At 38.0% G+C, this 25848-nt stretch overlaps 1 protein-coding gene across 34 annotated transcripts in view; it reads right to left on the bottom strand.

Annotated features, from left to right (window-relative positions):
* FAM227B (family with sequence similarity 227 member B) overlaps positions 1 to 25848 on the bottom strand; it is a 217507-nt gene that overhangs the window by 43414 nt on the left and 148245 nt on the right. The gene's annotated exons all lie outside the window — the stretch shown is intronic.

Genomic DNA, 25848 nt, shown 5'->3' with positions numbered 1-25848 from the left:
GAGAGAGGTAAAAGTGTGAGGTTAGGATATTGTTATATAATAGCTTGCTCCAGTCCATCTAGGCTCCCAGGTGGTAAAGAATCTGCCTGCCAATGCGGGAGCAAGAAATGCAGGTTCAGTCCGTGGGTTGGGAAAATCCCCAGACTTGGGAACGACAACTCACCCCAGTATTCTTGCCTGGAAAATTCCATGGACAGAGGAGCCTGCTGGGCTACAGTCCATGGGGTCCCAAAGAGTCAACTGAGCATGCGCGCATGCCCCAGTCAGAGGAAATGAATATCCCATCTCATTTTACTTAACAGGGATTCAGAGTTTTCAGATTTATTCACTTACACTATTTCATGCTGTCCTCATTAACCATTTTATGAGCTAAGTAAATGTCCCACAATTTACAGATGAGAAAACCAAAGTGCAGGAAACCCTACAACTTTTTCTAAGATTAAGTCTTTCTCTAAGTCTTACCCTACCATTTATTGAGAGTAGAGGAAGAAGATATGGACCTAGGTCTTTTCCTTCTGAGTTCAGAGCTCTTTCCATGACCCTCTAGTTAAGTGGAATAGGAGGTTTGGGCCTTGACATGTTAGAGTCCACCTTTTCCATATACTGACAACACACCCAGATAAGGAAAGACTTGGTAAATTTTTTTTGTTGGTAACCAGCATAAATATGCATGAGGGCACACAGGGATTCTTATCTTAAAGGAGAACTATATCATTTAATCAGTCATGTCAATCAGCCTAAAAGCACAGGCTAGTTACTAAGGGTACCTCAATACAGAACAGAGAAAACAGGTGATCTGAGAAGTCTGTACTAGATCTTGCCACTGACAATTATTACCAGTTACGCTTATTTAACTTATATGCAGAGTACATCATGAGAAACGTTGGGCTGGAAGAAGCACAAGCTGGAATCAAGATTGCCAGGAGAAATATCAATAACCTCAGATATGCAGATGACACCACCCTTATGGCAGAAAGTGAAGAAGAACTAAAGAGCCTCCTGATGAAAGTGAGAGAGGAAAGTGAAAAAGTTGGCTTGAAGCTCAGTGTTCAGAAAACTAAGATCATGGCATCCGGTCCCATCACTTCATGGGAAATAGATGGGGAAACAGTGGAAACAGTGTCAGACTTTATTTTTTTGGGCTCCAAAATCACTGCTGATGGTGATTGCAGCCATGAAATTAAAAGACGCTTACTCCTTGGAAGGAAGGTTATGGCCAACCTAGATAGCATATTTAAAAGCAGAGACATTACTTTGCCAACAAAGGTCCGTCTAGTCAAGGCTATGGTTTTTCCAGTGGTCATGTATGGATGTGAGAGTTGGACGGTGAAGAAAGCTGAGCGCCGAAGAATTGATGCTTTTGAACTGTGGTGTTGGAGAAGACTCTTGAGAATCCCTTGGACTGCAAGGAGATCCAACCAGTCCATCCTAAAGGAGATCAGTCCTGGGTGTTCACTGGAAGGACTGATGTTGAAGCTGAAACTCCAATACTTTGGCCACCTCATGTGAAGAGTTGACTCATTGGAAAAGACCCTAATGCTGGGAAGGATTGGGGGCAGGAGGAGAAGGGGACGACAGAGGATGAGATGGTTGAATGGCATCACTAACTCGATGGACATGGGTTTGAGTAAACTCTGAGAGTTGGTGATGGACAGGGAGGCCTGGCATGCTGCAATTCATGGGGTCGCAAAGAGTCGGACACGACTGAGTGACTGAACTGAACTGAACTGAACCAGGTAGACAAATTAGACTACAGACTGTGAGGTTGATGATAAACCTTAGAAGAATTAAAGAAGGTTACTTGGATTGATTATTTATATTACACATTAAAAGATATTTGATATTAGCTTGAAATACTGGAGGCAACTAGGCATCTGTCTCTGTCAGAGATTAAAAAATTGGTTGGCCAGGAACCTGTATTTTAAGAGTGAAACAAATGTTAGGTTAAGCAGGGAGTTAGAATGGGCAAGAAAGGTAATGAACCATATACTTTCTCTACTTTAAGACTTGCTCAAAAGCCCACAACCCATTATGGAGAGGAATTTGACAATATCTATCAATAATACAGATATTTTTTCTTTGTCTCAGTAATCCCTCCCCTAAGAATATATTCTTCACAATCTCCTATACAAGTATAAAAACACACATGTACAAGTTAAATGATTATGGCATAATTTGTAAAATTTAGGGATTATAAACAACCTATGTATTTAATAGTCAGGCGTGGGTTGAAAAAACCATGGTACTCCTATTTGTTGGAATACTGTGAACTGTAAAAAGAAATGAGCAACATCTCTGTACAGATGTGAAGATATCTTGAGGTTATATTGTTAAGTGAGGAGAGCAAGTTTCAGAAAAGTACACAGAGTATATTACTTGACTGAAAGTATACAATATGCTATGTTTAGTTTAAAAGGGATAGAATATCTATTGTACTTGCCTTCATTTGTATAAAGGAACACTGAAAAGATAAATAAGAAATGAATAAAAATATTCTCTTTGGGAGGAATAATTAAAAATAAAACATGCTCAATTTTGAATTATTCTTATACATACTTGGGTGATATTACTCAGCAGTGGCCACAGGACTGGAAAAGGTCAGTTTTCATTCCAATCCCAAAGAAAGGCAATGCCAAAGAATGTTCAAACTACCGCACAATTGCACTCATCACACATATTAGCAAAAAAGTAATGCTCAAAATTCTCCAACCCAGGCTTCAACAGTACGTGAACCATGAACTTCCAGATGTTCAAGCTGGATTTAGAAAAGGCAGAGGAACCAGAGATTAAATTGCCAACATCCACTGGATCATTGAAAAAGCAAGAGAGTTCGAGAAGAACATCTATTTCTGCTTTATTGCCTATGCCAAAGTCTTTGACCGTGTGGATCACAACAAACTGTGGAAAATTCTTAAAGAGATGGGAATACCAAACCACCTTACTTGCCTCCTGAGAAATCTGTATGCAGGTCAAGAAGCAACAGTTAGAACCGGACATGGAACAACAGACTGGTTCCAAATAGGGAAAGGAGTACGTCAAGGCTGTATATTGTCACCCTGCTTATTTAACTTACATGCAGAGTACGTCATGAGAAATGCTGGACTGCATGAAGCACAAGCTTGAATCAAGATTTCCAGGAGAAATATCAATAACCTCAGATATGCAGATGATACCACCCTTATGGCAGAAAGTGAAGAAGAACTAAACAGCCTCCTGATGAAAGTAGAGAGGAGAGTGAAAAAGTTGGCTTAAAACTCAACATTCAGAAAACTAAGATCATGGCATCCGGTCCCATTACTTCATGGCAAATAGATGGGGAAACAGTGGAAACAGTGATAGACTTTATTTTGGGGGGCTCCAAAATCACTGCAGATGGTGACTGCAGCCATGAAATTAAAACATGCTTGCTCTTTGGAAGAAAAACTATGACCAACCTAGACAGCATTTAAAAAGCAGAGACATTACTTTGCCAACAAAGGTCTATATAGTCAAAGCTATGGTTTTTCTGGTAGTCATGTATGGATGTGAGAGCTGGACTACAAAGAAAGCTGAGCACTGAAGAATTGATGCTTTTGAATTGTGGCGTTTGAGAAGACTCTTGAGAGTCCCTTGGACTGCAAGGAGATCCAACCAGTCCATCCTAAAGGAAATTAGTCCTGAATATTCATTGGAAGGACTGATGTTGAAGCTGAAACTCCAACACTTTGGCCAACTGATGTGAAGAGCTGACTCATTGGAAAAGACCCTGATGCTGGAAAAGATTGGCAGGAGGAGAAGGGGATGACAGAGGATGAGATGGTTGGATGGTATCACTGACTCAATGTACATGAGCTTGAATAAACTCCACGAGTTGGTGATGGACAGGGAGGCCTGGGGTGCTGCAGTCCATGGGGTCACAAAGAGTCGGACACAACCGAGCGACTGAACTGAACCTATCTTCTAGTTGTTATGAACAGATATTTTAAAGAAAAGGACCATCATGTTTACCCTATGCACAATAAATGCCAAGACCCTCTGGTGAGCTGGGCAGTGTCTAGGGGTAGGTACAGAGGCAGTTCTGGGCTCTTCGGTCGTTAGGTGGACTGACTGCTGAGTGGGGCTATGCCTCTACCAGTTAGTTGTTTGGCCTGAGTCTTCCCAACTCTGGAGTCTGTAGGCTCTTGGGTGGGGCCAAGTTGTAGAGCTAATGAGCCAAGATATCAACTGCCAACAATGCTCCCTAGTATGTCTGCATCCGGTGTCTATATAGCCAGAGTGAGACAAAGTGTCTCTCCCCTTTCCTGCCTCCCCAGGAGACTCTCTAAGCCCAGCAGGGATATTATGTTTTCCCTTTAAGAATGAAGATTTATTTTTCCCCAGTCCAGTGGGATTCCTACAATTAAGCCCCACTAACCTTCAAAGCCAAACACTCTGGGGGATTCTCTTGTCAGTACCAGATCACTAGGCTGGGTAGCCTGATGTGGGAGCACCTCTACGATATAATTATTCTCCAGTCAGTGGTTTGCCCATCAGGAGATAGGGGATCTGATTATATGGTAAGTCTATCCTTCCTACCAGTCTCGCTATAGTTCCTTCTTTATGTCTTTAGCTATAGAAGACTTTTCTGGTAGGTTCTAATCTTTTTCACTGATGGCTGTTCTGCAGATAGCTGTGATTTTGGTGTGCTTTTTAGAGGAGGTGAGCTCAGGGTCTTTTTACTGTGCTATCGTGGCTACTTTTGACACAATATTTTTTATTTATTGGGGCAATATTTTACATGTGTTATTCTATAAATATGTTTCTACTTTTCAGACCACGATTCTTGCTTTTATTTGAAAAATATCACAGCTAAACTCATGGTGAATGTTCCACTAATGGCAGAGCATTTCAAGACCTTAATCATACTCCAAAAATTGCTCTAAAAATATGTAAGCCATCTCTGCAGGTACTTCCCAAGACAATTCCAGTCACAGTCTGGGAGACTTTTCAAGGTATTTCCCCCCCTATTCACTAAAAGAGTGGCTCCAACTCCCATTTAACCAGTAGTTTAAAGCACGTGTATGTGAACTGAATGTGCATTCCTGAATTAGAGTAGTGTATTAGTTAAGCCTTGGAGACAGATGGACACAGATTTAAACATCAGCTCTTCCATTTGCAAACTAAGTGACTTTGGGCAAATAAAATTCTTTAAGCTTTCAGTTCCTTGAAATATAATTTTGAAATGATAATGATTAACTTATAGACTTGTTAACTGGATAAAAATGAGATCATATAGGCAAATCACAGTAACGGGCATCCTGTAAAGGTTATGTAAATTTTAGACAATATTGTCATTACCATCATTTTTTAAGGAGAATGACTTCAAACTCTCTATTACTTCATACTTAATTGAGAGAAAATATTGAGGAGTGATTGAGTTTCATCTATTTCTTTAGAAAATCTGAGACATATTCTTGAGCTGAGGTAGACTGACAAAGAGACATATATTAGAACTGAATTTTATTGGCCACTTGTAGATCCATTTTTACCAGATTATACTTTGTCTTTATATGCCCTTGGTTAACATAGTGCAATGTTATAGACTCAAATATGGCTGTATTTAAATATCAACAACATTCATTACATTATGTAGAGCTTCTCTAGGGAGAAGGTGTTAATCAGTTGAGGTGTTCACAAGTATTCACCTTTTCATCCTTCCAAGGCACATGGTAGGACTAAATAGCTAGTCTCTTTGAAGATAATTATGGCATTTGCAACTTGCTCTGGGCAATGAAAAAATGAATTTGATTATAACTATATATGTAATCTCCAGTGACCCACTTTCCAGTTGAGTCTAAATTTCCTCCTGTGTAAAAGAAGTCTTTTAGACATTTTTTAGTTTGTTTAAATTATGTTCCCTATTTTAAATTATATGAATTAAGGCATGAGAAGATATATTAAATTAATCTACCTCCATAAAGTGGGGAAAAACCCTACAAATGTGATTTCTTAAGCCTAGACCTATTTTCCATTTATTTGATTTTTCATGCATTGCTTCAAGAAATGCTTTCTTTGCAGACTTTGTGAAAAACACTACAAATTTCAAGAGAAATTGAAAGTATACAGTTGCTGGCCTCAGTAACCAACTGTAATCAAGTATGTTGATAAAACATATGCAGGAAATACTTGTGAAAAATTCAACATCTATTCAAAAGTTATTATAAGATAAAGAGGCAAATAGTTTGTATCAGAAATAAAACTTTAAGGATGAATTAGAGATTGTTTGTGGGATGAGTTAATCAGAGAAGGCTCATTTAAAAATGGATCAGATTTGCAGGAATTCAGACATGGAGAAAGAATTCAGGCCAATGGAGTATACATAGGGCTGAGGTTGGGTAACAAGGTATTTTTTAACAGGACTTTGAGGAGACCACCCTAGTTGCAGGAAAGTGTTACCTTAGGGACTGTTTTAAGAATATGAAGAAGAAAAAGAGCAAAGGAGATTAAGATGAAGCGGTTATGCTAGTGTAAGCAGATTTTTACTATTTGTCTGTCACGAAATGATACACTGAACTCAAATTTTTGATGATGATTGAAATAATTGGTCCATAATTATGAGTTAATTTAAATACTATAGTTGCTTAACAAATGATGTGAGTGATGTGGTCTTATCCCTTAAGTCATAAACTTGTTAATAAGCCTGATTATTTGAAACTATCATAAACTTTATAAGTGAAATAGGAATGGACGAACCCACTATAAAAATCATGGAGAAAAGAGGATCCAAGGAATATATAGTTACCTTTACCACAGAGAAATAAATTACAGTATTATTAGTTAAAAATCAAAACACTTAAATAAAATCAAAGTGGTAAAGAATTCACATTTTGGTGGTGTCAGTGTTATGTATGACTTACATGAAATACACATGCTTCATTCAAAATGTGGATGGAGAGGTCAAATGTGGCAGGCATAAAACTTTTTCAAGAGTTCATTATGTTTTCCTCTTAGTGTACATGTTAAATGAAGGGTGCTGTGGTTCACCCATATAATTTCTACTTTGTTTGGAGTCATTGTGCTCTAAGAGGAAAAATGCTAGCAGAAGTCCTAGTGACGCAGTGTCAGTTCCCCACACTTTCACCAAAATCTTTCCATCAGAATAGTTACTGTAAGTTAGACTTCTGTCCTAAACAAAGAAACTAGCATTTTATTCCACCATTAAAAAAAATTCTAGGCTCTCAAACCTCTTCCATGGGTAAATTATCAACATTCACCACTAACAATATGTCTTAAAGAAAGTTCATATTGTAAGATCAAATTTGAAAAATTAATTTCTGCTTTTAATTAAACCAAGATTTCTATGTGAATGAGAAATTAATAGTTAAAATGAATGATTAGAATAAGAATTGGCTCTTTTAAGGCTGGCAATTCCAAATTCTTTGATCTGCCAACACTAAGCTCCTATCCTGACTACTGAGACTAACCAAATTCAAACTTAATGGAATTAATCATACCAAGAGAATAGACACCATCAGAAGTTTCATTTTAAGACCACAAAGCACTAATAGAATTTATGGAAGGTTTGAATTAGTTAGTACCTTGGGAAGACATGTCATTCTTAATAAAATTTTCTTAGAAAGATTGAGTGCTGCTACAATATGATCTAAGAACAAATTTTATTTTTAAAATAATTGGTACCACTATATTACAGTGGAAAGTCCATGGGAAAGAAGAGAATGGCACAGATAGCTAGTGTACTTCATTGAAGGAAATAATTGTGGGAATCTTTTTCAAATTCAGTTTTTGATTTTGTTATTAGGTATCAGTTCAGTTCAGTGCAGTCACTCAGTTGTGTCTGACTCTTTGTGACCCCATAAACCACAGTAAGCCAGGCCTCCCTGTCCATCACCAACTCCCTGAGTCCACCCAAACCCATGTCCATTGAGTTGGTGATGCCATCCAGCCATCTCATCCTCTGTTGTCCCCTTCTCCTCTTGCCCTCAATCTTTCCCAGCATCAGGGTCTTTTCAAATGAGTCAGTTCTTCCCATCAGGTGGCCAAAGTATTGGAGTTTCAGCTTCAACATCAGTCCTTCTAATGAACACCCAGGACTGATCTCCTTTAGGATGGACTGGTTGGATCTCCTTGCAGTCCAAGGGACTCTCAAGAGTCTTCACCAACACCACAGTTCAAAAGCATCAATGCTTTGCCACTCAGCTTTCTTTATAGTACAACTCTCACATCCATACATGATCACTGGAAAAACCACAGCCTTGACTAGACGGACTTTTGTTGGCAAAGTAATGTCTCTGCTTTTTAATATGCTGTCTAGGTTGGTCATAACTTTCCTTCCAAGGAGCAAGCGTCTTTTAATTTCATGGCTGCAATCACCATCAGCAGTGATTTTGGAGCCCAGAAAAATAAAATCAGCCACTGCTTCCCCATCTATCTGCTGTGAGTGATGGGACCAGATGCCATGATTTTAGTTTTCTGAATGTTGAGCTTTAAGCCAACTTTTTCACTCTCCTCTTTCACTTTCATCAAGAGGCTCTTTAGCCCTTCTTCACTTTCTGCCATAAGGGTGGTGTCATCTGCATATCTGAGGTATTGATATTTCTCCTGGCAATCTTGATTCCAGCTTGTGCTTCCTCCACCCCAGCGTTTCTCATGATGTACTCTGCATATAAGTTAAATAAGCAGGGTGACAATATACAGCCTTGACATACTCCTTTTCCTATTTGGAACCAGTCTGTTGTTCCATGTACAGTTGTAACTGTTGCTTCCTGACCTGCATACAGGTTTCTTAAGAGGCAGGTCAGGTGGCCTGGTATTCCCATCTCTTAGAATTTTCCACAGTTTATTGTGATCCACACAGTCAAAGGCTTTGGCATAGTCAATAAAGCAGAAATAGATGTTTTTCTGGTACTCTCTTGCTTTTTCGATGATCCATCAGATGTTGGCAATTTGATCTCTGGTTCCTCTGCCTTTTCTAAATCCAGCTTGAACATCTGGAAGTTCACGGTTTACGTATTGCTGAAGCCTGGCTTGGAGAATTTTAAGCATTACTTTACTAGTGTGTGAGATGAGTGCAATTGTGCGGTAGTTTGAACATTCTTTGGCATTGCCTTTCTTTGGGATTGGAATGAAAACTGACCTTTTCCAGTCCTGTGGCCACTGCTGAGTTTTCCAGATTTGCTGGCATATTGAGTGCAGCACTTTCACAGCATCATCTTTTAGGATTTGAAATAGCTCAACTGGAATTCCATCACCTCCACTAGCTTTGTTCGTAGTGACGCTTGCTAAGGCCCACGACTTCACATTCCAGGATGTCTGTCTCTAGGTGAGTGATCACACCATCATGATTGTCTGGGTCATGAAGAACTTTTTTGTACAATTCTATGTATTCTTGCCACCTCTTCTTAATATCTTCTGCTTCTGTTAGGTCCCTACCATTTCTTTCCTTTATTGAGCCCATCTTTGCATGAAATGTTCCCTTGGCATCTCTAATTTTCTTGATCAGATAACCATTCTATTGTTTTCCTCTGTTTATTTGCATTGATTGCTGAGGAAGGCTTTCTTATCTCTCCTTGCTATTCTTTGGAACTCTGCTTTCAAATGGGTATATCTTTCCTTTTCTCCTTTGCTTTTTACTTGCTGTCTTTTCTCAGCTATTTGTAAGGCCTCCTCAGAAAGCCATTTTGCTTTTTTGCATTTCTTTTCGGGGTTTAATAACACCACAGATGTTGGTGGTGCTATACCATGGTCCATGGAGTTGCCTTTTGAGTAGTAAGGTAGTAGGTAACACGGTGTTGCAACAGTTACTCTCTAATGATGTGACTTTGAACCTGTACCCTCAGCTGTAAAATAGTATCATGAACATCAGTCTCATAGGATCACTAGGGGAGTAAGTGAACATTATGTTTGTGAAGTGCTTGGCAAAGCTGACCTTAGTCAGGAGCACAGAAGGGAAAGAGTATGCATGCGCACTCAGTTGTGTCTGACTCTTTGTGACCACATGGACGGTAGGCCACCAGGCTCCTCTGTCCATGGAATTTTCCAGTCAAGAATACTGGAGTGGGTTGCTATTTCCTACTCTAGGGGATCTTCCCAACCCAGGATAAAACTTGTGTCTCTCATGTTTCTTGTACTGGCAGGCAGATTTGTCACCACCAAATCTGGCATCCACCATCTATGCGCCACCTGGGAAGCCTGGGAAAGCAGAGGATATGGAAAATAATGTTGGTAACTGGGTATAAGTGGTGGTGGGAGTTTGTGGAAGTTCTCATTGCCTTAATTTTCTCACTGAAGTAGGAAGCAAAATTACTGAGATTGAGTACAGGGGCGAGAGTGTTGAAGATATGCAAAGATAAAAGGGGGAAATAGTTGTCTTCATGAGTGGTAGAAATAAAGGACTAGAGGAAACTGTATGATTACCTGACAGAATTAAGGCCCATTGGAGTTGTGTACTTATGAATTAAAAATGAGACTAGTTAGCACAGTTGAATGTGTGCTCTGTGTACATTTAGCTGTACACTTTCAGATGTGGGAAAGATGGAGAATTATTTTTAATTATTTTAATTATTTTTAGTTGGCAAATTGTAAAAGGAGTTCGGGATGAATACAAAGAAATAGCTAGAACTACTGACTACAGTAGTTAGGTAAAAAGGGAAGAATAAGGGTTAGTAAGATCTATATATTGTTGGGATTTTATTTTTGACTTAGTATGCAGAAAATATTTGGAAATGTTCTATCTGTACCTACACTTGAATGGATAGTCTTGAGTTATTGCATGTAGCCTCTCTCACACACATGTCATAATCACTAGTGTTTTCCTGATATATATTATTTACTAACGTTTTTGTCAGATTGAACTATTATCATCTAAGAGGGGAGAATTAAAGTATTATGGATTTTATATGAAAAATTGTAAGCTCGTCCTTGAGAGTCTGAACATTTTTGCTATGTTTCTAGGCAATATTTTGGTATATACATCTTCATACATTATATTAATACATTCTGTTGGATTATTTATCAGTATACAGTCTCTCCTCCTTTTAGTGCTTTATTCCTTTAATTTGTCCGATATGAATCTGATATGTCTCTTGAGAAACCTGTATGCAGGTCAGGAAGCAACAGTTAGAACTGGACATGGAACAACAGACTGGTTCCAAATAGGAAAAGGAGTACGTCAAGGCTGTATATTGTCACCCTGCTTATTTAACTTATATGCAGAGTATATCATGACAAACGCTGGGCTGGATGAAGCACAAGCTGGAATCAAGATTGCTGGGAGAAATATCAATAACCTCAGATACGCAGATGACACCACCCTGATGGCAGGAAGTGAAGAAGAACTAAAGAGCCTCTTGATGAAAGTGAAAGAGGAGAGTGGAAAAGTTGGCTTAAAGCTCAACGTTCAGAAAACTAAGTTCATGGCATCTGGTCCCATCACTTCATGGGAAATAGATGGGGAAACAGTGGAAACAGTGTCAGACTTTATTTTTTTGGGCTCCAAAATCACTGCTGATGGTGATTGCAGCCATGACATTAAAAGACTCTTACTCCTTGGAAGGAAGGTTATGGCCAACTTAGATAGCATATTTAAAAGCAGAGATATTACTTTGCCAACGAAAGTACATCTAGTCAAGGCTATGGTTTTTCCAGTGGTCATGTATGGATGTGAGAGTTGGACGGTGAAGAAAGCTGAGCGCCGAAGAATTGATGCTTTTGAACTGTGGTGTTGGAGAAGACTCTTGAGAGTCCCTTGGACTGCAAGGAGATCCAATCAATCCATCCTAAAACAGATCAATCCTGGGTGTTCATTGGAAGGTCTGATGTTGACGCTGAAACTCCAATACTTTGGCCACCTCACGCGAAGAGTTGACTCATTGGAAAAGACCCTAATGCTGGGTAGGATTGGGGGTGGGAGGAGAAGGGGACGACAGAGAATGAGATGGTTGGATGGCATCACCAACTCGATGGACATGGGTTTGGGTAGACTCCGGGAGTTGGTGATGGACAGAGAGGGCTGGCGTGCTGCAATTCATGGGGTCGCAAAGAGTCGGACACCACTGAGCGACTGAACTGAACCGAAAATCATTGCTGATGGTGATTGCAGCCATGAAATTAAAAGACGCTTACTCCTTGGAAGGAAGGTTATGACCAAACTAGATAGCTTATTTAAAAGCAGAGACATTACTTTGCCAACAAAGGTCCGTCTAGTCAAGGCTATGGCTTTTCCAGTGGTCATGTATGGATGTGAGAGTTGGACGGTGAAGAAAGCTGAGCGCCGAAGAATTGATGCTTTTGAACTGTGGTGTTGGAGAAGACTCTTGAGAGTCCCTTGGACTGGAAGGAGATCCAACCAGTCCATCCTAAAGGAGATCAGTCCTGGGTGTTCATTGGAAGGACTGATGTTGAAGCTGAAACTCCAATACTTTGGCCACCTCATACGAAGAGTTGACTCATTGGAAAAGACCCTAATGCTGGGAAGGATTGGGGGCAGGAGGAGAAGGGGACGACAGAGGATGAGATGGTTGGATGGCATCACTAACTCGATGGACATGGGTTTGGGTAAACTCCGAGAGCTGGTGATGGACAGGGAGGCCTGGCGTGCTGCGATTCATGGGGCCGCAAAGAGTCGGACACGGCTGAGCGACTGAACTGAACTGAACTGGTATCAGTGAGTCAGATGTAGTAGGTCTTATAGAGCAATGTTTCCACTTTAATAATTAAAAAAAGTTGGGTAAATGACAAAAATGTCATTTTAAAGGACACTGGAAACAATGGTAGAACAAGTGGAAATTCCAGAGAGGGAAGAACCCTTCCTTTGTGAGCTGACAGTCTCCAGTTATTTTCACCCCTTGAAAGCATTTACTAATTTCGGATACTACTGAGAATCAGGTCTGGTGTATGCATAAGTACTCTATTAGGGAAGAGATGAATCATCAGAGCTTTAACAATCACGTAGGTTGGTAGAAAATCAAGACAACTCCCAGGTACACCACAGCTAATTTTTACGATGGGATATTTACAGAGTTCTGCTGTGGTATGAAAGTCTGGGACAGGGCTGGGTTAGAGACTTCTAAAAGGGTGGACAAAGTCTCTTCCAGGTCTTAGACAGTGGCTAGGAGACAACATTTCACAAATAGCTGGTTGGTCTTCCCCTTAGGACAGTATGTCAGATTTTGAAGATGTGTGTTATTGGAGGTTAAAGAGTTAAGCTCAAAACATTCAAAGCATAGAATTAACTCTCTCTCCCTATTTCATGGCTGGGGATATAGAGACTTCCTAGGTTCTTAATTAAAAACCCACAAAGACCATGCCCAAAGAACAGGGAAGACCTACAGTTTGGCGAATCTTATCAAAGCTGTAATCCATCCGTAATCCAGTTCAATCACTGATTAAGGCATGTTGTTTAGTCCCTCATGCTAACTGGAAAGAGCAAGAAGCATCTGTGTTAGAAAATAATATTGTCTAAATGTCTATAGTTACTTTATACCCAATGCTTAATGTATAATAAAAGAGTGTAAGACAAGCAAAGTGCGTGATAGATAGAGACACATAGATGATCCATAAATTGGAGTTTAGAGACAAAGGGCTTTAAAATGATATTATAAAGATGCTCAAGAAATTAAAAGAAAAGAAGAACACAATAGGTGAAAATTACACCAATAATCAGGCTCTATAAAAATGAATAAAGGATCCATTCTGGATCTATAATTACATAGAGATGTACTTATAGATAAGTACATACTAATAAGTACAATGACTGAAATTAAAAATTCATTGAATGTATTTAACAGAAGACAAGATTAATGAACTTGAAGGAAGTCCGAAGAAACTATCCAAACTGAAAGACACACACATAAACACAGAATGGAGAAAACAAAACCTTATAAGATACACGGGGTATGGGAGTCCTGAAGGAGAGGACAGTGAGATTGGGGTGGAGCAGCATTTGAAGAGATAATGATGGAGAATTTCCCTAAACTGATGAAGAAGATCAACTCACAGATTTTTAAAGATTTAGAAAACTCCAAATATAAAGTACAAATATAAAGAAAACCATAATTAATCATATTATACTCAGTCTGCTGAACACTAGAGATGAAGGGAAAAAATATTAAAAACAACCAGAGAAAAAAGATACATTTCTTTCAAAGAAGCAATGATAAGATTTTATTAATAGAAACAATGGAAACTAAATAAAAATTTTAAATAACAAAACAAAAATAAAACTTACTACCAACGTATAAATATGTGATCTGCAAAAGGGTGTTAAATGTGAAAGTGAAACAGACATTTCAGACATAATAGGACAGAGCATCCAGTGTGCTTGAATTTTCTCATATTATTCTTGCATGTCTCAAGTCTCAACACCATTACTTACTGTGAGAAACTGACAAGTTACCTAACCTATTAGGGTCTTCCTTTGTCAAATAGGGATAACCATTCTATCAATCTTAAAGCAAACTATGAAACATTAGCATCATAATAGTAAACTCTATTTCCACAGAGTTAGTCAATATTACGATAACTAGGTTTATAGTCTATTTACTATTTTTGCCTTTATTTTCACATGCTGCTCTCGGTGTTGTCCAACAAGCACCCTGAGTGGTTATTCTTGTGTCCTGGATATGCTGTACCTATTTCATTAGCTATTTGGTAATCAAATTACACTGATTCAAATATGCCTACAATTAATTAATTAGATCTTTAAAAAGTGTTTTACCTTGAAGTCATATCTCTTCCAAATTTTATTTTTATTGCTGGACTTTTGAATTCATATTCCCAACCAGTGGGAGTTTTAGTGTCTGCAACACTACCGAAGGATAAGACTCAGGATATTATCTATAGTCCTTGAGGTGGAACTAAAAGTCCTTGACTTTGTTTTATGGCTGAACTACTATTATTTTGTCTTGTTTGACTGCTTTCCTTTGTTTCTGCATTTTCTCACTTCTCTGATTAAATTTGCTCTTTGAAGCTCAGCAAAGACCTAGGAGGCTAAAGTTTTCCTACAAATGAGAGGCAAGGGACACAGGGTTCAGGCGGTGCGGTGTCTTTCCCTGAAAGGCTCCACAGGGTCTTGCTTAATTTCACAGCCTTCTCTTGATTGTACCCACTTTGGTAGCTTTATTTTAAAATAGAAGACAATTCTTATAGAGAAAACTGAAAAAGAAATTCCTATCAAGCCTCATCACACATTAGACTCTCCACAAATAAACAGTCTAGAGAAATTCCATTCTGAAAACTATTTTTGAAAACTATTTAAAAATAAATATATATTTTAAAATATTTGTTTCTTTTTATTATTTTGGTTTTGATTCTTTGGGGGCTTCAATTTTATAGAGCTTTTTTGCTTATTTTAACTATCATTTTCTCTAACATTTAAAACTTTTTCTTGATTTCCATTTTGCTCATTTTTTCCTTTTGTTCTATCTTTACTATCTTTTTACATCAGTGTCTTATTCTCTCTTGGGTTTCTTCCAGTTTCACCTTCATATCTGTGATGGCTTTCTTTTTCACATTTTAAAAAATCTGACTCTTCAGTAAGGTTTTGCTTTATGCTCTGTGGTTTTTCATTTATAGAAATATATCAATAAGTTTTTAAATATGTGGTAAAGGAAATCTCATGGACAGAGGACCCTGGCAGGCTATAATCCATGGGTTCACAAACATTTGGACACAACTGAGCGACTATACCACCATACTTAGTTATGCTTTAATCCTATTCCGTGTATGATTCCTCTGGAGAATATTTTAAATCTGTCTTTAGTATTTCTCTTCTTGTTTTGGGAAGTCCTTCCACTTGTTTTGTGGCCTTAAATTTTATTTTTCTTCCAATTTCTCCATTGAAAGTGAAATTTCATGGAATTTGTGCTTGTTTGTTTTTCTAGTTGCTTTTGAATACCTTCCATCAAGAAAAAAGGGAAATGCAAATTTTGTGCTACTATCTTCAAACCAGAAGTCATATAGCATGTTCTCAAACTTTTTACCTTAAAAATTTAAGAAATGCTATAAAATTTTAAAAATGGAATAACTCTATTTCCAACATTTTGCCACACTTGTTTCTCTTTATTTATTTGGTTAAATTGCTCTTAAAATAAGTTGCAGACTCTGCCAGCATTATGAAAATGAGGCAAATAAAAAGTATTTATATAGCTATGATTATTATCATTTATGATTATGTATAACTTAGCACAGAAGCAGACTGTGTACCAAGGATTCCAGTGTAAGCAGATCATTGGGAGAAACAAGGAACATGGATTACAGAAGGAAGTGAAATAGGAAAAGAAAAAGAGCCAATGAAAGATACAGTATCAATCCAGTTACCACAGTGGGTGACTAGGTTATAATCCCCTGCTGCTGCTGCTGCTAAGTCGCTTCAGTCATGTCCGACTCTGTGCGACCCCATAGACGACAGCCAATAAGGCTCCGCTATCCCTGGGATTCTCCAGGCAAGAATATTGGAGTGGGTTGCCGTTTCCTTCTCCAGTGCATGAAAGGGAAAAGTGAAAGTGAAGTCGCTCATATAATCCCCTAGGGAATCTCAAAATGACAGAATGATCTCTGTTCATTTCCAAGGCAAACCATTCAATATCACAGTAATCCAAGTCTATGTCCCAACCAGTAATGCTTAAGAAGCTGAAGATGAATGGTTCTACGAAGACCTACAAGACCTTTTAGAACTAACAAGCAAAAAAGAAGTCCTTTTCATCGTAAGAGACTGGAATGCAAAAGTAGGAAGTCAAGAGATACCTGGAGTAACAGGCAAATTTGGCCTGGGAGTACAAAATGAAGCAGGGCAAAGACTAACAGAGTTTTGTCAAGAGAATGCACTGGTCATAGCAAACACCCTTTTCCAACAACACAAGAGAAGACTCTATACATGGACATCACCGGATGGTCAATACCGAAATCAGATTGATTATATTCTTTGCAGCAGATGGAGAAGCTCTATACAGCCAGCAAAAACAAGACGGGGAGCTGACTGTGGCTCAGATCATGAACTCCTCATTGCCAAATTCAGACTTAAATTGAAGAGAGGAGGGAAAACCACTAGACCATTCAGGTATGACCTAAATCAAATCCCTTATGATTATACAGTGGAAGTGACAAATAGATTCAAGGGATTAGATTGGATAGACAGAGTGCCTGAAGAACTATGGACGGAGGTACATGACACTGTATACAAGAGGCAGTGATCAAGACCATCTCCAAGAAAAAGAAAAGCAAAAAGGCAAAATGGTTGTTTGAGGAGGCCTTATAAATAGCTGAGAAAAGAAGAGAAGCTAAAGGCAAAGGAGAAATGGAAAGATATATCCATCTGAAAGCAGAGTTACAAAGAATAGCAAGGAGAGATAAGAAAGCCTTCCTCAGTGATCACTGAAAAAAAATAAAGGAAAACAACAGAATGGGAAAGACTAGAGATCTCATCAAGAAAATTAGAGATACCAAGGGAACATTTCATGCAAAGATGGGCACAATAAAGGACAAAAATGGTATGGACTTAATAGAAACGGAAAATATTAAGAAGAGGTGGCAAGAATACACAGAAGAACTGTACCACAAAGATCTTCATGACCCAGATAACCACAATGGTGTGATCACTCAGCTAGAGTCAGACATCCTGGAATGTGAAGTCTAGTGGGCCTTAGGAAGCATCAGTATGAACAAAACTAGTGGAGGTGATGGAATTCCAGTTGAGCTATTTCAAATCCTAAAAGATGATGCTGTGAAAGTGCTGCACTCAATATGCCAGCAAATTTGGAAAACTCAGCAGTGGCCACAGGACTGGAAAAGGTCAGTTTTCATTCCAATCCCGAAGAAAGGCACTACCAAAGAATGTTCAAACTACTGCACAATTGCAGTCATCTTCAGTTCAGTTCAGTTCAGTCACTCAGTTGTGTCTGACTCTTTGTGACCCCTTGAATCGCAGCATGCCAGGCCTCCCTGTCCATCACCAACTCCCAGAGTTTACCCAAACTCATGTCCATCGAGTTAGTGATGCCATTCAACCATCTCATCCTCTGTCGTCCCCTTCTCCTTCTGCCCCTAATCCTTCCCAGCATTAGGGTCTTTTCCAATGAGTCAACTCTTCGTATGAGGTGGCCAAAGTATTGGAGTTTCAGCTTCAACATCAGTCCTTCCAATGAACACCCAGGACTGATCTCCCTTAGGATGGACTGGTTGGATCTCCTTGCAGTCCAAGGGACTCTCGAGAGTCTTCTCCAACACCACAGTTCAAAAGCATCAATTCTTCGGCGCTCAGCTTTCTTCACCGTCCAACTCTCACATCCATACATGACCACTGGAAAAACCATAGCCTTGACTAGACGGACCTTTGTTGGCAAAGTAATGTCTCTGCTTTTAAATAAGCTATCTAGTTTGGTCATAACCTTCCTTCCAAGGAGTAAGCGTCTTTTAATGTCATGGCTGCAATCACCATCAGCAGTGATTTTGGAGCCCAAAAAAATAAAGTCTGACACTGTTTCCACTGTTTCCCCATCTATTTCCCATGACATGATGGGACCAGATGCCATGATGTTAGTTTTGTGAATGTTGAGCTTCAAGTCAACTTTTTCTCTCTCCACTTTCACTTTCATCAAGAGGCTCTTTAGTTTTTCTTCACTTTCTGCCGTAAGGGTGGTGCCATCTGCATATCTGAGGTTATTGATATTTCTCCCAGCAATCTTGATTCCAGCTTGTGCTTCATCCAGCCCAGCGTTTGTCATGATATACTCTGCATATAAGTTAAATAAGCAGAGTGACAATATACAGCATGCTAGCAAAATAATGCTCAAAATTCTCCAAGCCAGGTTTCAACAATACGTGAATCATGAACTTCCAGATGTTTAAGCTGGATTTAGAAAAGGCAGAGGAACCAGAGATCAAATTGCCAACATCCGAGGGATCATCGAAAAAGCAAGAGAGTTCCAGAAAAACATCTACTTCTGCTTATTGATTATGCCAAAGCCTTTGACTGTGTGGATCACAACAAACTGTGGAAAATTCTTAAAGACATGGGACTATCAGACCACCTGACCTGCCTCCTGAGAAATCTGTATGCAGGTCAAGAAGCAACAGTTAGAACTGGACATGGAACAACAGACTGGTTCCAAATTGGGAAAGGCATATGTCAAGGCTGTATATTGTCACCTTGCTTATTTAACTTATATGCAGAGTACAATCTGCAAAGTGCCAGGCTTGATGAAGCACAAGCTTGAATCAAGATTGCCAGGGGAAATATCAATAACCTCAGTTATGCAGATGACACCACCCTTATGGCAGAAAGTGAAGAGGAACTAACGAGCCTCTTGATGAAAGTGAAGGAGGAGAGTGAAAAAGTCGGCTTAAAACTCAACATTCAGAAAACTAAGATCATGGCATCTGGTCCCATCACTTCATATCAATAGATGCGGAAACAGTGGAAACAGTGAGTAACTTTATTTGGGGAGGGGGCTCCAAGATCACTGCTGATGGTGATCGCAGCCGTGAAATGAAAAGACGCTTGCTCTTGGAAGAAAAGTTATGACCAACCTAGACAGCATATTAAAAAGTAAAGACATTACTGTGTCAAGAAAGTTCCATCTAGTCAAAGCTATTGTTTTTCCAGTAGTCATGTATGCATCTGAGAGTTGGACTTTAAAGAAAGCTGAGCACAGAAGAATTGATGTTTTTGAACTGTGGTGTTGCCGAAGACTCTTGAGAGTCCTGTGGACTGCAAGGAGATCAAATCAGTCAGTCCTAAAGGAGAGCAGTCCTGGGTGTTCATTGGAAGGACTGATGTTGAAGCTGAAACCCCAATACTTTGGCCACATCATGCGAAGAGCTGACTCATTGGAAAAGACCCTGATGCTAGGAAGGATTGGGGGCAGGAGGAGAAGGGGACGACACAGGATGAGATGGTTGGATGGCATCACCAATTCGATGGACATGGGTTTGGGTGGCACTCTGGGAGTTGGTGATGGACAGGGAGGCCTGGCGTGCTGCGGTTCATGGGGTTGCAAAGAGTCAGACACGAGTGAGCAACTGAACTGAACTGAATGGGTTTGAAATTATTTTTGCCATTTTATTTTAGTTTTCCTCTTTTAACCAAACTTTTCAGTTATTTCTGTTTTACTTTCTTATTAGATCATTTTCTATTACTGTTTTCTTTATCAGCTTTAGAAGTTATTTCATTTCTATTCTTCTAGGGATTAATCTAAAAATATTTAGCATATTTTTATCAACATCTAGAATATATTTATATCTCTATTCTCCATTTAAATATAGGAATAGTTCCAGTAAATTACTTTTTTTCTTCCTAAACTTATCTCCCGCCATCTCCAATGTTGTAATAATTTAAGATTTTAGTTCAAAATTGTTTTAAAATATTTTTAACACTGAGATTTAAATATAGATTTAACTAATTTTTTAGTCTTTATTGTGTTCCCCCCTTATTAGCACTAGTATATTTGTGTTTATATGGATGTATTTATTATTTTATGAGGCATAATTTACATAGCTCTCTAATTTTTTCCCCTTTTGGTGTACAGTCCTTTGAATTTTGACAAGAGAATATGGTTGTATAGTAAGCGGCACAATCAACATATAGAATAGTTCCATTATCCAGATAATCCTCTTGTCCCCTGTTGTCATTAACCGTTTCCCCCACTGCAGTCACTGGCAACCACTGATTTCTGAACCTATAGTATTTGCCTTTTCTAAGGTCATATAAGTGGAACCATGCAATATGTAGCCTTTGGGTCTAGCTTCTTTCATTTAGAATAATGATTTGAGTTTAATGCATATGTCATGCATATTAGTGACGTGTTTCTCCTTATTGTTGAGTAGTAGTTTTTTTTTTGTATCCCACATTTTCCTCTTGGAAATATTTTTTATTTTGCTGCACTAATTCTCTCAGAGAGAGTCTGTAGCTAGTAGATCTTTTAAATTCTTGTTTGTGCAAACATATTTTTATTTAAACTTGAATGGTACTTTGACTGATATATATTTTGGTTTAATGTCGTTTCACTCAGACTTTTGTAGGTATTTCTGCACTTTCTTCTAGGACCAAATCTACCACACAATGTATCTGATGCCAATCTGATTTCTAGTCCCTTTATAAATAGTTAGTGTTAACTTTTATGTTTTGAAACTTTAAGAACTTTCTCAATCTTCCGAGTTTAGAGGTTTCACTAAAATATGGGTCTTTATTCATTCTACTTGACCCTGGGTGGGCCATTTCAGTCTGAAGACTTGAATTTTTATTCAGCTTTGTGAGGTGTTCTTTGGGGTCTCTCTTTCTCTTCACATTCTCTCTGGAATTTCTTTTGTAGTAAAGAATGGACTATCTGAATTCATATTGCATATCACAACATTTCTCTGTTTTGTTTACCTTCTGTATTTTTGTAGTACTTTTGAATGGTGTGATATTCTGAGCCTAATCATTTATTTTTTTTAGCCGTATTCATTCTATTGCTTAGCCATTCTGCCAAGATATTTACTTAGCCATTATATTCTTGCATCCTAAGAACTATTTTTCATCTGCTCCATTTTCTTATCAGAGTGTGTTTTAAAAAAATGATGCAACATAATTTCATATAAGCTCTATGGTGCAGATATCATGCTTTTTGTTTTTGGATGGGAGTGTGTTTTTTGTTTGCTTTTTTTTTTTTTTTATCAGAGGATAATTGTTTTACAATGTTGTGTTGGTTTCTGCCGTAAATCAACATAAACTAGCCATAGGTATACATATGTCCCCTCCCTCTTGAACCTCCCTCCCACTTCCCACCCCATCTCATTCCTCTAGGTTGTCACAGAGCACCAGGTTTGAGTTCCCTGTATCATACAGCAAATTCCCACTGGCTATCTATTTTACATATGTTAATGCATATGTTTCAATGCTACTCTCTCAATTTGTCCCACCCTTTCCTTTCCTCACTATGTTTCACAAATCTGTTCTCTATGTCTGTGTCTCTACTGCTGCCCTGTAAATAGGTTCATCAGTACTATTTTTCTAGATTCCATAGATGTGTGTTAATATACAATATTTTTCTTTTTCTTTCTTACTTCACTCTGCATAACAGGCTTTAGGTTCATTCACCTCACTAGAAATGACTCAAATGCATTCCTTCCTATGGCTGAGTAATATTCCATTACATTACATGATTGTATGTGTATACCACAACTTCTTTATCCATTCATCTATCAGTGGACATCTAGATTGCTTCCATGTCCTAGCTATTGTAGATAGTGCTGCAATGAACCCTGGAGTACATGTATCTTTTTCAATTATAGTTTTCTTAGGTTATATGCCCATTAGTGGGATTGTTGGGTCATATGGTAGTTTTATTTATAGTTTTTTTAAAGAATTTCCATACTGTTCTCCATAGTGGCTGCATCAATTTACATTTTCATCAACAGTGCAAGAGGGTTCCCTTTTCTCCACATCCTCTCCAGCACTTTTTGTTTGTAGATTTCTTGATGATGGCCACTCTGATGGGTGTGAGGTGATATCTCATTGTAGTCTTGATTTGCATTTCTATAATAATGAGTGACGTTGAGCATCTTTTCATGTGTTTCTTGGCCATCTGTATGTCTTTTTTTTTTTTTAATTTTATTTTTTTTATTTTTTTAATTTTTTATAAATTTATTTATTTTAGTTGGGGGCTAATTACTTTACAATATTGTAATAGTTTTTGCCATACATTGACATGAATCAGCCATGGGTTTACATGTGTTCCCCTTCCTGGACCCCCCACCCACTTCCCTCCCCATCCCATCCCTCTGGGTCATCCCATTGCCCCGGCCCTGAGCCCTTGTCTCATGCATCGAACATGGAATGGTGTTCTGTTTCACATATGATAATATACATGTTTCAATGCTATTCTCCCAGAATGTCCCACCCTCACCTTCTCCCTCAGAGTCCATAAAATTGTTCTATGCATCTGTGTCTCTTATTCTGTGTCTCTTATTCTGTATGTCTTCTTTGCAGAAATGTCTGTTTAGATCTTCTTCCCACTTTTGATTGGGTTGTTTATTTTTCTGGTATTGAGCTGCATGAGCTGTTTGTGTATTTTGGAGATTAATCCTTTGTCAGTTGTTTCATTTGCTATTATTTTCTCCCATTCTGAGGGTTGCCTTTTCACCTTGTTTATAGCTTCCTTTGCTGTGTAAAAGCTTTTAAGTCTAATTGGGTCCCACTTGTTTATTCTTGTTTTTATTCCATTACTCTAGGAGGTGGGTCACAGAGGATCTTGCTGTGATTTATGTCAAAGAGTGTCTGCCTGTGTTTTCCTCTAAGAGTTTTATAGTTTCTGGTCTCACATTTAGGTCTTTATTCCATTTTAAGTTTATCTTTGTGTAAGAGAGTGTGTTGTATTGCCATGGCATTTGGTACACAGACCAGAATCTGATAGATAATGGCTGTTCAGTAAATATTTATTAAATAAATGAGTATGAAAAGTCTACTTAGAATTTGAAAAAAGTTTTACATTCCCTGGATTATTGTTTTCTCAAGGGTCTATTCTAGTGAGTTTTATATTATAGTACCTAATTCATGACTAAGCTTTAAAATGAAGCTGTAAGATATATGGTTGGGTCTGTATATATATATATTTCTCTACCTTTGGATTGTACTATCAAAATTAATTTATAAATGAGCTCTACCTAATGGGCTTAAAGGAAATAAAGCACTTATAAAAATTCCCAGAAAGATAAAGAAACTAAACCAAATGAATTTCAGGTTCTTGTAAACTGAGAAACAGTATTAAGATTAATTTAAATTTATTAAGTTTATTAGTTTGCTTGTCAATTTAATTAATATAGACATGTTTTTAGAGTGATCAACATTAAGTATAATAATTTATTGTACCGAGGTTTAATAGAAATCAAGTAAGACATCTGTTGCAAATGTGTCAGCAAGAAAAATAACTTGGTATGATTAACTTTTTAGTCAGTAAATTAAATATAGTGAGATAAGAGCTTTTGTGTGAATCTTTAAGAATAATTATATTTTAGAACTGTTGACTTAAAAATAATGTCTTAATCTTCTTCTTCTGGGACCCTTATAATGTAAATGTTGGTGCATCTGATGTTGTCCCAGAGGTCTCTTAAACTGTCCTCATTTCTTTTCATTATTTTTTCTTTATTCTGTTCCATGGCACAGATTTCCACCACTCTGTCTTCCACCTCACCGATGTTTTCTTTTTCCTCATTTATTCTGTATTGATTCTCTCTAGTGTATTTTTCATTTCACTTATTGTATTCTTCAACTCCACTTGGTTATCCTTCATATTTTCTAACTCTTAGATAAAAATTTCTTGTAACTCAGAATGGGCCTGAGAAAATATCTGAAGCTAGATGAAAACTTCCCTAACATGGGGAAAGAAACAGTCACTCAAGTCCATGAAGCACAGAGAGTTCCATACAGAATACACCCAAGGAAGAACATGTCGAGACACATAATAATCAAATCAACACAGATTGAAGACAGAGAAAATATTAAGAGTGATAAGTGAAAAGCAACAAATGACATAAACATATGATTATTAGTTAAATTTTCAGCAAAAACTTGGCAGGCCAGAAGGGAATGACAAAATATAAAGTGATGAAAGGGAAAACCTTACAACCAAGAATACTCTACTCAGCAAGCTTCTCATTCATATTCAAAGGAGAAGTCAAAAGCTTTGCAGATAAGCAAAAGCTGAAAGAATTCAGCACCACCAAACCAGATTTACACAAATGCTAAAGGAACTTCTCCAGGCTGAAAAGAAACACCACAACTAGAAACAAGAAAATTACAAAATGGGAAAGCTAATTAGTACAGGCAAATATACAGTAGAGGCTGACAATCATCCACATAATCTACAATATCTAAGTCAATAACTGTGAGAGGAGGGCAGTGCTTATGTAGGATATTTGAAATGCATTTGAAATTAAGAGATCAAAAGGTTAAAACGCTCATATATATATAAACTGCCAAATCAAAACCTCATGGTAACCACAAACCAAAAATCTACAGTAGTTATAACACAAATAAGCAAAAGGAATCCAAACACAACACTAAAGAAAGTCATCAAATCACAAGAGGAGAGAAAAAAAGAGGAAAGGAAGAAAAAAGACCTACAAAAACAAACAAAGCAATTTTAAAATGACAGTAAGAACATATACATCAATAATTACCTTAAATACTCCAACCAAAAGACATAGACTGGCTGAATGGATAAAAAACCAAGACTGTATATATGCTGTCTACAAAATAACCACTTCAGATTTAGAGACACATACAGAATGAAACTAAGGGGATGGAAAAGGTATTCCATGCAAATGGAAATCAAAAGAAAGCTGGAGTAGTAATAATCATATCAAACAAAATAAATACAAGAAGGACACTACATAGTGATAAAGGGATCAATCCAAGAGTAAGATGTAACAGCTATAAATATATATGCATCCACCATAGAAGCACCTCAATATATAAGGCAAATACTAACAGCCATAAAGGGAGAAATTGACATTAATACAATGATAGTGGGGACCAACATCACTGATGAAAATATCCATAAAAATCCTCAACAAAATACTAGCAAATCAACTGTAACAATAAATTAAACAGATTATACACCATGATCACTTTCCTGGTGGCTCAGACGGTAAAGCGTCTGCCTACAATGCAGGAGACCTGGGTTCAATCCCTGGGTTGGGAAGATCTCCTGGAGAAGAAAATGGCAACCCACTCCAGTATTCTTGGTGGAAAATCCCATGGACAGAGGAGCCTGGTGGGCTATAGTCCTTGGGGTCGCAAACAGTCAGACACGACTGAGCGACTTCACTTCCCTTTACACCATGATCAATTGGGGATTTATCCCAGAATGTAAGAACTTTTTAATAAATGCAAATCAA

Source organism: Giraffa tippelskirchi, chromosome 7, assembly GCF_054371585.1.
Source record: "Giraffa tippelskirchi isolate mGirTip1 chromosome 7, T2T-mGirTip1v1.2.pri, whole genome shotgun sequence".
In the NCBI taxonomy this organism is placed as follows: Eukaryota; Metazoa; Chordata; class Mammalia; order Artiodactyla; family Giraffidae; genus Giraffa; species Giraffa tippelskirchi.
The sequence above is the reverse complement of the archived record's forward strand: the minus strand, read 5'-3'. Positions and strand labels throughout refer to the sequence as shown.